Below are 8,680 nucleotides of genomic sequence, written 5' to 3' on the forward strand. Positions count from 1 at the left end.
GGGAACCCCCTAAACCTGCCCTTTCTCCCTGCTAAGGACCCCGGCAAGCAGTTAACCCTCATTTTGGTCTCTGCTCTCACCAAGGGCTTCCCAAACCAGCCCTTCAGTGCCCCAAGCAGGACCCCACGCCCCAGGAGGGACCCCAACAGCATCTCAGCTCTCTAAGCCAGTCTTGCTTCAACACTGCGTGTCTGGGACAAGCCCAAGGACCAGCCCATTGGCTCCTTTGCCCTCATGCTGCCAGTGCTGTGGGGGATTGTAGTCTGGTGGCATAGGAGCAGGACTGGGGGCCAAGATTTCCCACACACACTAGTTCGGCTCCATCCCTGCCTTCCTGGTGGCCTTTTGCAAATAACCTGTTGTCTTTGCTCCAGGTTTCCTATTTATACAAGCTGGGCAGAGTGGGATTCTCCTCTGATTTCCAGAGCTCTCTGGATTTGATAGAGCTGATCCCCATCTGCAGGGGTACATGGGAAAGGAAAAATCAAGCCCGATAACAATAATTACTTTTCTCCTTCCCATGGGTGTTGTAAGGATTAGCTCATGTTTAGCGAAACTGTCTGTTAATGTCTTGAATTGCTCTAGGAGCGAATGTGGCTTTCCAGGGAGTGACAGGGTTTTTCCCTTTGCTAGCATGGACCTGCAATGAAGTCATCACAGCCCAAGGTAAGCAGCATCCTCTTTCTGTTAGGCTCAGGGTTGCAGCACAAGAGCAGTCCTCACTTCACTTTCTGTCAGTGTTGGAGGGGTGAAGCCCATCCCTTCCTGCAGTGATGCACAACCAAAAGGGCTCTGGAGGAACACGCATCCCATGGAGGGTCTCAGAGTGCGGTGCCCTAATAAGGGCTCATCTCACTGATGTGGCAAACAGCATCTCCCAGACACATAATGAAGCAGAGGCGAGCCAGGGGCTCCTGCTATGAGCAGCGGAGGACACAGCTGCAACATTGCCTGAGGTCTACCCAGCAGCTGGGGTCAGAAACCAGGTCACAGCCGTGGCATGGCTTGGGGTACAGGTTTGAGTGCCCTGACTCAAGCAGGGGCGCATAGGTGGGGATCAGTTCATCCCCCCAGATGCCCTCAGGGTCCTGACATGCAGCATCGCTGCGCACCAGGAGTATTTACACTCCTGCAAAGTGTGGAAAAGCAATGCACATCACCTAATGCTGGAAAGCCTGCGGGAGATGATAAATTCTCTTTTCCAGGCTCCAGTGCTGGAAAAAGGTCCCGAGTCCTCCCAGGAGAGGAAACGGGCTTGTGGCTGGCTCAGCCCCTGCCCAAGCACTCCAGCAAATGTCCTTCCTGGGGACCCCCCCCAGCTGTCTGGGCAGGGGTACAGGGGCCCAAAGCTCCTCTGGCTGCCAGACCCCGCCACCCTGGCTCTCCAACCCTGCAGAGAAAGGGCTGACTTTTTGTGACCCTTTCTCCCAACGCTGACTCAGCCATGCCCCCGCAGTGGGTGGCCACAGCCTGGGGTGGGACGATGTGAAGGTAGAGGCAGTACAGACTGGCAAGCTTTCAAAGAGGCCACAAGCTAAATAAATAGCCAGCAGCTTATTTCAGTGGCTGCTATATTTAGCTCAAGGAACATTTATTTATAGGCTTGGCAGCCATTCTGAGTCAATAAAAGCCCAAGAGCTGGAAAAAGGACGTTCCTGGGTTTCTCGTTGAAGTAATGGTTTCTGCCCTGCAAACCATGAGGAGCGGGAAGAGCAGCAGCCTCGGCACCAGAGCAGGAAGAGGAAGATGTGCCAGGTGCGCACCTATGGGTGCCTCTGCCAGGGGACAGAGCCCCTGCACGCTTGTAGCCCCAGCTAAGAGCAGGTACCCCACAGCATCACCTGGGTCCCATCTTGCATGGGCACTGCTGCCAGTGACTCAATGGCCCAGAAGGAATTTATCTCTAAAACACAAGGGGATTTAGCTATGCCTGTGGAGGCAGCGACAGGAGATGTCAGCCCTGGGGACTCTGCTGCAGCATCTTCCCCAGTGCTGTGGGTTTGGAAAAATGAAGCCTGTGAATGGGGAAGGAGATGAGAGCAACACTCACGTTTATTAAATAATTTTCTCTTTCCATTTCACACATGGCAATGAATGGTTGAAAGAGGAGGGCATGCAAACAGCTTCTCTGAAGCCACTAGTGGGGTCAGCTGAGCCCGAGGCCGAAGCTTCACTCCGGGGAGTGTAATTTCTACCCCAGCAGCAGATGATGGCAGTAGTTTCAAGAAGCTTTACAAAAGACTCAGCAATTGCAGCTGGATGAGGGGAGTGGATTTATAAAAGACCAGGGGATTTAGCCTAGCCTGTGGAAAACAGCCATGGGTAAAGATGTCCCTTCTGTGTTTAAGTCAATAAACTGCAGCTTTCTGGAGCCAGAGCTGCAGGGAGCTTGCTCACGCCTTCTCCTCCCTCCAAAGCAAACCTGCTGCAGGGGGGAGTAGGGAAGCGGTTCCACCAGCCTCTGCTTGAGCCCAGTCCAGCCAAAATGGGGCTGCTGGTCAGTGCCTGCCAGCTGCCACCCCAGGACCTCACTGCTGCTGCCCTGGGGAAGAGACAATGGCTGTCGGCCATGGGAGTGAACCGGGGGAGCGTTTATAGAGTTTAACTGTAGTGTGCAGCACATGTGCCACCATGCCAGGAGGAAGGTGGGAGCAGAGCATAGCTGGGAGGCAAAGAAAATTTAATAATAATAATTATTAATAACAGAATGTATTTCAATGCAAACACTCCATGGCTTTGTGCTCTTTAGCTCGGCAATTTGTACCATCCCATGCCCATATGGAGCAGGACTTGGCCAGTCCTTACCACTAGAAAGGGGCTGTGCAGGTGCCTGCCTACAGCTTCAGATCTGCGAATCACACACTGAACAATCAGAAATCCCTAGAGTGGCTGTCTGCAGTCCATGGGCCCATGAACACCCTAATTAATTTTTAGCCCCCTAATCACTCAGCCTTTGATTTAGTCCAGCTGCAGCTTCCAGTCACTGGGCCCTACACATAGACGTGGGTCTGGCTGTGTGTCCAGCTCTCCACTGGCTCTGGCCCCGGCCCCATCAATGCAGCTGAAGATCCATCACCCCCACCAAACCCCCAAAGAGGAGTCTCCAGCCCCACCCTGAGAAGGTCTGACCCCCAAAAACCAAGGCTGACACCAGCTGTTAAAACACCTACTTGGGTATTTATTACAACACGTTGTTCCAAAATACAAAAGAAAGGAAAAGAAAGTAGAGGGTAGAAAAGCACTGCTGTTTACAGCCTCCGGTAATAAATAAATAAAGACGAGCAGAGGCAGGGTGTCTCCCCGGGTCCAATGCCGGTGCTGGCCAAATTGGCAGCGAGGAAGGGAGCATGGTGCAGCTCATGGCCAGAGCCTCTCTTCCCTGCTCAGTAGTCCCCAGGTATGTCAGGGTGGGTGCAGACCCCCTCCCTGTGTTGTGCTTGCTGAGGAAGGGCCTGATCCTGCAGGGACTGGGGCAGGCTCTGAGGAGGCTCAGCCCAGGTGCCATTGGGACATGTTTGCTCCCTCCCTGTTCAGTGCTGCTCCAAAGGCAGGTGAGGTAGGAAGGGTGATGCTGGACCGGGACCCCAACAGGGGTCTGCCAGGGTCCCCCGAGAGAGGGGCGAGACCTGAGCTCTCTGCTTTCCAATGCGTTCTCAGAGCAGCCTTGGAAATGAGTTCAGCACAGCATGATGAGAAGGACTGCAAGCCATGGCAAAGCAAAGTCACAACAGAGACAAAAGGCCGTGCCCAGGCTGCTTGGAGAAAGGCGGTGTTAAACCCCACAAATTAAAATGACTCTTCATGGGGCTGGTGCAGTACAGAGAGTTTCGTACCACGGTGCAGACGGGGTTCCTATTCCCTTCCCCTAATGTCTCCTCCTTCACCTTACAGTCATCTGGAAACCTCCAGGTTGTACAAGAAGCCCAGGCAAAGGGTGCAAAAAAGCAGCACTGGGTTCTGTCTGCTTACGAAACCCCAGTTTATCAGTGTTGGATAGAAGCCATATCCAGTCCCATGTCAGGAGCCATTCCCAGCCCCTTTCTGAATTCCTCCAGGTACCGCTGACATCTCTCCTTGCTGCTCTGCCACTGAGCTCACTCTAACACCGGCCACTTGTGCTCCCCAGGCTGTGCTATCCCCAGGGAGGGGGAGCTCACCAGCATGAGGAGGACATTCAAGCCAAGAAAGCCCAAGGCACCTGGCTAAAACGGGGCACCAATGCATGGGCTCAGCTAAGCCAGGGGAGTTTTGCAAACCAGCTACAACAGCAGAGCAAGAAGGCCCTGCGGGTGAAGATGCAACCTGTAGGCGCAGCCAGCAGAAGATGGTGAGAGAATCACAACCTGGAGGGAGCCGACTCCATGAGCTGGATGCCTGGCCAATGCTCCTTAAAGCTGTTACAAAAGCTTTAAGCTTTTGTGATTTAATCCTGCCTCTTGCAAACATGAGCAGGTACCTGTACGGGGGAGAGGAGCCACAGAAAGGGAAGGGAAGAGTTAAGAGAATGGATCTGCCCCGGGTTTGGGTGTCTTTATACCCTCAGGAAGCACCACCCTCCAGATCCTCTGACAAGGGTTTGCCTCCTGGGGCTTGGGACAGCTGGGAGCTGTGGCTAGCGCAGCCCCAGCCGGGCTGTGGGGAGCAGAGAGAAGATATGAAGGGGCCTTGCGTTTATTCACAACAGAGAAACAAAGAGCAACATACAAAGAGTAAGAAGCAAAAAAGTACAGAATCATAACCATAATAATCATAATAATAATAATCATAAATACTCAAATCTATTATTCATAGATTGCAATGACAACACTGATAGCTTATTATCATTAGTATTAAGGATGGGAGGGGGAATAGGACAGTAGGAGGGAGTTCTGGGGGGGCATCGTCTCCTAAGGGGCAAATGTAATGGGGTTGGACATCCAAAGAAACAAGCAGACAAACAGAATGGCCAGGAAGGCAGCCGGGGCTGGGGATGCTGCTGCCAAGGCTGGGGATGAGCCTGCTCCGACCCAAGCCTCTGGCTCAGTGTTGCTGACCTGATCGCTGCCCTCCTGCCGACTTCATTCAGCCCCATGAAAGGCAGCTGGGGAGGAGTTGGCTGGGGGGGGCTCAGCCCTGGGGACTGGCAGGGGATGGAGGGAAGGGCACAATGTCCCTTCTAGCCTGAAGGAAAGCTGCGGTTTGCTCTGTCCTTCGTGTGGTGGAAAGCTCAGCCATTGCCGGTGTCATGACTGTCAGGCACTCAACAGTTTTCTTGGTTCCTCCCTTGAAAGGAGAGTCCTTTTCTCTCCTCTGCTCACATTTCTGCCACTGTGCATCCCTACTAGTAAAGGTTGGCATGGAAAGATGATTTTTGATTCCAGTGAGGCTTTGGGTTGGGTTGTCTGCTATGAGAGCCCATAAAAAGACTTGGCTGACAGATGATGATGAGGGCTACCAGCCGGCGCATTCATCCTTGTGATAACTCACAGCTCTGTGATTCATGGAAAAGTGGTCTATTAGACAGAGTATGACTTAAAAAAAATCATTTATGTTAATTGCAAGCCACTTGGTGACTCTGATGGCTTTGAGTCAGCGCTGGCAGGAGACACTCAGGAAAGGGTGCTCCATCAAGGCATGTTTTCTGGATGTAGCCTTAAAATATTGCATGAGAGTGCACGTGCCCAGTGTAAAGGGGAAGGATGAACACAAAATACATCAAAATAAGGCTGCAGAGGTGGGTCGTGAATGTCTCTCGGCAGTTACTGATCTTAAAATCTACTTCTCTCTGCTCTGGTTTCAGAGGAGAGAGGAGTCCGTAGTGCCTAAAGCCTCAAATATGGCTAAGGAGCACCCAGAGGATGGCAGAGAGGAGACCAGGAAAAGCAAACCACATAACTGTCTCTTTGCAGATATTCAGTCTCATTTACAACATGCGCCCTCTCCTTCCTTGGTCTAGCTGCTTTTTTGTGCTCATAACGCACCATGTCAGCTAATGGGATGAGTTACACGAGAGCTCACTAGCACCTCGGCTCATCTCCCCACCTGGCTGTGCCAACTTCTTGTCCTCTTTTTATTAAATCCCTTTGGAAGTCATCTAGCCCTCTCTCTGTTGCCCAAAGCTACCAGCTACCTAACCAGCTACTGCCAGCAATTTGCCTGACCTGAGCTCAGTCGATCTGTGTTGGCACCAACCCTGGAGGACTATGGGATGGGCAGGAACTGAGCAATACCAAGTAGAGATCAGCAGGTGATGACCTCTAGCATGCTTGGGAAGAGATGCCACCACCAAGGGCAGCAGGAGGTGAAGGGAGACCAGCAGTGCTGCTTAGGCAGGAAGCAGGTAACACTAACCCTGGGCTTGGGGGGCTTACAGGAGGGATTCCCTCCTTGGATTTGACGTCAATGCCCATTTAGGAGACCCTGCTGCAAGTGCAGTTCCTGAATAGCTGCCCAGCTCATGGGATGGACCTCAAATGCCTATTGGAATCTAAAAAAGTTTAGAAAATAGTATCATTGTCCTTGTCCTTTCATGGCCAGAAGGGAGAAATGTTCAGGTCAGCAACACTGAGCTGGTTTGAGGTGGCTGCTGAAGGCAATGATGGGTGGCAGTGGGCTTTTGAGGGATGACTACGAGATCTCTTGCCCTCATCAAAAGCAATGTGGGGAGAAAGGCAGGTGGTTCCCTGGCTCTCCAGCCACCCCCATTCCTCCCCACCACACCTCAGGGAACCAGGCAGGAGCATGTGGAGGTCCCCAGCATCTCACCAAATGGCCCCATGGAAAACCAGAAAAACTAAAGTCAGCCTGAAGAGAGTGAGGAGCCTCCAGGGAGACTTGCCTCAACTGTAGACAAAGAGGTGGATGGGGCAGCAGCCAGCTGAAGCAAGCAGCCCCTCCTCGCATGATTGCAGCTCCTCATGCCTCTGCTTTGTGTTCAGTTTTAAACCTGAGCTCATTTGGTTTTGTCATGTGTATTTTGATTTAAAGATAGAAATGAATGAGAGGAGAAACAAGGGAAAGGGAGAGAAACTGTGTGGACCCAGAAAACAAAACAACATCACTCCAAGGATGACACAGGACACAGACATGCACAAACAGAGACCCCTGAGGTATTAGCTTTGCAAACTAGCGCGAGAAAAGGGAGAAAGCAAAGACAGCCGCAGGGAGAGATGTGCTTTGCAGCGGAGGCAGTTTAGTGCCTACAGCTCCAAAAAGCAACTTCTCAGCAAGCCTGATGTTGGAGCTGAGGGCAAGAGCTTGGCTCCCCACCAGGACTCGGGGAAGCAACCAAACACCTCTGAAAAAAATGCAATTGTGTCCCCTGTGTGCTTGCAGAGCTTCATTTCCAGCCGGCTTATTACCCGCTGGAAGGAGGGGAGCTGGCCCAGGGGGGAACAGGGCCAGGGGAGTCCCAGCACCTGCAAACACTGCACAAGTTTCTCGGATGTGAAGTGAAGGATGGGGGAAGCCTGAGAAACCACCGCCCCCAAAGGGAAAATGGAGCCCATACCTCCCAAACAAGGTGGCTGAGGTGAGGGGGAGCTGAGGGGCTGGGGTGGGCAGGTAAGACACCACCCCCCGACAAGAAATCCCAACTACCACCAGCCTCTCCTTCTTGCCTCTGCTGTGGCAGCCTCCAATGGCCTTCCCCTTCCCTGCGCAGCTGGAGGTGACACCTGGCACCCTTCACTCCATTTCAGGTGACTCCCTCCTTGCCCTCTCCAGTGAAGATGGGCAGCCCAGGGGAGGGGAGGGGGCCACGGCTGGGATGGGGTGACGGCCAGGATGGGGACAATGGCTGGGATGGGATGATGGCTGGGATGGGGGTGATGGCTGGGATGAGGAGAAGTGAACAGAGACCAAGGGGTGAAGAAGTGGCAGCAGCTTCCAGAAGAGAGTTTTCTGGCTCAGTTTGTGTTGTAAGAAGGTTTTATAGTTTGCTTGTTCGCTTGTTCGTTTCTAGAAAAAGTGCCCAGAAGAGTCTCCTGTCCCATTGTCGCTGTGCCCGGAGGGAAGAGGGGGGAAAAACTTTGTCATCGACATGAGCTATAGAAGGAGCCACAGGCTTCAGATATTGCTTAGAAACTCGTATTTCAGATTTAAATACCATACACAGTAAAAATAGAGCTGAAAGTACCGCCCCACATTGTCTGCAAATCATTGCCAGAATGAACAGCTTCAATAAATTAAAAACAAAACAAAAAATTGAAATATTATTTACGTCTCAATAAAAATCGCAGTAAAACCATTTACCTTTTCCTTTGTGTGTGTGTTTTCGGGTTTTTTTTTCTTTATATTATATATAATATATATTTATATATGTATAGGGCTGCTCCAGTGCAGCATTTTTAGGATACTTAGCCAGAGAAACAGAGGGGAGAATGCTTAGTGCACCAAGGTGCAGGGAAGGGGCAGCCGTGGTCCCCTCGACAGGCGCTGTGCCCCATCCCTGCAGCCAAAATTGCGACCCCTGCCCCTTCCTGCTTGATTTTTACACCCAAATTTTGAGCGTGGGTCTCCAAGGGCTGCAACCCCTGGGGACGGGGGGGAAGGACCAGGACTGGTGCAGGAGGGACACTAAGCATCCGCTGTTATGTTTCCTGACTCTGGAAAGACTCATCCACCTTCGCTTCGGTTTCAGCACGTGCACTCCCGAAAATGCACGCACAGGTATAAATACTCCCCTCCAACCCTGCCCCAC

The sequence above is a fragment of the Numenius arquata genome, chromosome 6 (genome assembly GCF_964106895.1).
Source record: "Numenius arquata chromosome 6, bNumArq3.hap1.1, whole genome shotgun sequence".
Lineage (NCBI taxonomy): Eukaryota > Metazoa > Chordata > Aves > Charadriiformes > Scolopacidae > Numenius > Numenius arquata.